The sequence below is a fragment of the Nyctereutes procyonoides genome, unplaced genomic scaffold (genome assembly GCF_905146905.1).
Source record: "Nyctereutes procyonoides isolate TBG_1078 unplaced genomic scaffold, NYPRO_anot_genome, whole genome shotgun sequence".
In the NCBI taxonomy this organism is placed as follows: Eukaryota; Metazoa; Chordata; class Mammalia; order Carnivora; family Canidae; genus Nyctereutes; species Nyctereutes procyonoides.
The window spans coordinates 37,054,803-37,058,133 of record NW_026575030.1 but is presented as its reverse complement, the minus strand read 5'-3'; the positions used below and the strand labels follow the sequence as shown (position 1 = coordinate 37,058,133).

The 3,331-nt window shown below is 38.2% G+C and overlaps 1 pseudogene; it reads right to left on the bottom strand.

Annotated features, from left to right (window-relative positions):
• Nucleotides 1–253: 253 nt before the first annotated feature.
• LOC129503909 (60S ribosomal protein L7-like) lies at nucleotides 254–924 on the bottom strand (annotated as a pseudogene).
• Nucleotides 925–3,331: the final 2,407 nt, after the last annotated feature.

Here is a 3,331-nt window from a genome sequence, read left to right as displayed (position 1 = left end):
CCTATTTACCAAGGATACCACAATCAGCTGTCATCAGGAGGCCACTAGTTAACCTCCAGGTAACATCTGAAATGTGCACAGCCTGTGATCCAGCAAGTCCCCTTGTAGGAATTTATCCTACTGACACTTGCACAAGAAGCCAAAACTATGCAAATGGAAATATGAAATTTACCAGGTTATAGTAAATAATAAGAAAAACTAAATAATGAACTGATTATCAAAGTGTTGGAATTCTCCTATTCGTTTTTTTTTTCCCATTTGAAAGCAGTCATTTATTAACTGACCAGATTACAAAAATAATCCTGGTAGATACCTTAGTTCATCCTTCTAATAAGCCTATTGAACTGGTCTTCCCTGTTGCCAGCATCTCCACCTTCTACAAAATGAGTGGTCTTTTTCTTCATTCCGCCGCGTGGAGAAGATAATTTGAAGGGCCATAAAAAGTTGTTCACTTCTTTGAAATGTTTTCCAACAGTATAGATCTCGTGAATCAGATCCTCCATGCAGATGTGTTATATCTGTCAGGGCAATTCACTTCTTGTTGATCTTGCCATAACCATGCTTGTAGATCAATTCATTCGCTGACTTCGGGTTTGGGTACCCCCATGCTATATATGGTTCCACAATCCTTAGCATGTTAACCGAAGCCTAGTTGAGCTTAACAAAGGTGCCATTGAAGATCTGGCAAAGACAAAGAAGCTGCAACACCTTTCGAACCTTTGGGCTCACACCATTGATACCTCTGATCCTGGTGACCAATGCCAATTTGGGGTCCGCAGGCACGTAGAAGTTGCCAGCTTTTCTCGCCATCCTCGCCATTCGAATCTGAGTTCTGCACATCTGCCTGTATTCCTTGTGGTAATGCTTAGCTTTTTCATAGAGAAGCTTCCTCCTTGCCTTTCAAAGCATCCTTCGGGCAAACTTTTCTCTCAGACTGCTTGATCTTCAACTCTGTGAAATTCCTTCGCTTTTTCTTAAGGGTTTCTGGCACAGCAGGAACCTTCTTTTTGTTCTCTTCTGCACCCTCGATGGTTCCAGCCGGAAAAGAGGTGGAATTCTTCTATTCAGCTGTTAAAAAAGAAGTGATACAACTATATTAATTTATATGAGAAAAATAACTCTGTTTCTCAAAGATTTTGATTGTCTCCAAACAGGCTTTTGGCCATCATTATTACATAGGAGCAGCACTGAGAAAAGGGATCTTGGGGCTGGGCCTCTGTAGCACATTGGTAAGAACACCTAAAAGGTGTTCTTGTCTCAAAGCCACAAGACTTGCAGGAGAATTTCCTGGCCTGCGGGGCATAGCACACTGGGATGATGCACATTTGCTGTAGCTGTGCCAAGATCTTGCTCCCTCAAAGTGGCCCAACAAGGCACAAGGCTGCTTAAGCCTGTTGCCTCCAGCAGTGAGCAGCCTCTTCCCGTTCAGTCTGACTGTTGCACCACTATCTGTGGTTCCTTGTGTGTGGAGGGGAACACGGTTTTGGAAGTTGTGAATTTCAGGAACTGCAGAAGTTACCAGGATCTTGTGTCACTGTTTGTGTCAAAGGCTAATTTCTGAAGGAAAGAGAACAAAATACTGACTGTAACTAGAGCATCCTATGCAAAAGAATGAAGATAACTGGGGTTATTTGAAACTTCCTTCATCTCTTACCTTAAAGTCACTTTGAAATGCTAAATGAAAGAAGTCAGACACAAAAGATCATATAATACGTGATTCCATTTATGTGAAATGTCCAGAAAAGACATAGAAACAGAAAGTAGACTGGTGGTTGCCTGGGGCTGGGGGTAGGAACAGATTGACGGCAAATGGGCATGAGAAATCTTTCGGGGATGGTGAAAATGTTCTAAAATTGGACTGAGCTGATGGCTGCACAATGCTGTAAATTCACTAAAAGTCAATGAATGGTGCAATTAAAACCAGTGAATTTCATGATATGTAAATTATATCTCAATAATGCTCTTAATAAACTTTGAAGTAATGGTAAACAATTTACAATTTTAGCCATATTACTTAGATGTCTATACAGCAGAAATAGATCCAAGTCATAAAAAGCAAATTGCATGTATTGATATCTTTTTTCATTTAAAAAAAGATATAATTTAAAGAATCAAAAAATATATTGAATCTTAAGTATACACAGAAAATGACAAGGAGGAAATACAAGGAATGTTGCTTTTAGAAGGTGAGACTGGACTTTCCTTGAAGGGCATTTTTTACTCCTTACTTCGTGCATTTTTGCACCATTAAATATTTTTAAAGGCAAATGTTCCTTTTATTTAAAAATACGGAAGTTATCTTCAATGTCTACATTTTTCTTTTGCCCTCAAAAAAGTCTGTCACTGAGGTTCTCAGAATATAGGAATTCATAATTAAATATTTCAATTCCAGAATAAAAAAGTAAAGTATCTACTGATTATAGAAAATGTGATTAAATATAAGACACACTGTCTCTTGACAAGTGCACTACCGTAACATTTTACAGAGTGTGCTATGTGTTCTACCGATGGTATGGAGATAGTTTTAGGTCAGATGTTGGCAAGCTTTTTCTTAAAGAGACAAATAATAAACACATTAGTCTCTGTGTGCCATTCTGTCTCTGCTTCAATTACTTTGTATGTCAAAGCAGCCACAGACAATTCATAAATGAACAGATGAAAAGAAGAGATCATAATGATCAGTGTATTAGGTGGAAGAATAGATTTTTTTATTTTAACATGTGCCTGAATATGTATTAGAAAAATATAACTGGCACACGAAGCCCATGTGTTGGAGATTTAAAGAAAAATATTAAATAAATAATAGTACAGAAGGTACCTGGGTATGACAGTCATGGAAAAAAAAAGAAATCATAAAGATATACGCCAATTAGAAATATTTGGGAAAACTGCATTTGGGTATAAACAATAATTTCTTATTAACAATAAACAACGGAATGAAGAAAATCTCTCCAGACGAGATAACTCTTATTAGAACCCAAGCCAAGACAAATCTCCTGAAAGAAATATCAAAATGTAGATCAAAAAGCCCCCAAAAGTAGTGGTCCTAGACTAATTACTAGATCATAAGTTACAAACCTACTACCCAGAAAAAAATCCGTGAACACTGTGCTTTCTGAAACACTTCCCAATTCAGAGACTTCAGCATGGTGAAAGGATAGAGTACATACACAAAGGCATCATTCCAAGATTTTTTCCAGGCACTTCAGTGCACATGACCCATGCTCAGCATTAAACTCAGCAAATCAAACAGGCAGCCCAAGAATCCAGTGCCTTCTGGAAACTGTGCCCTCCTCACACCAGTTGTGATGACACAGCAAACTGTGTAGTG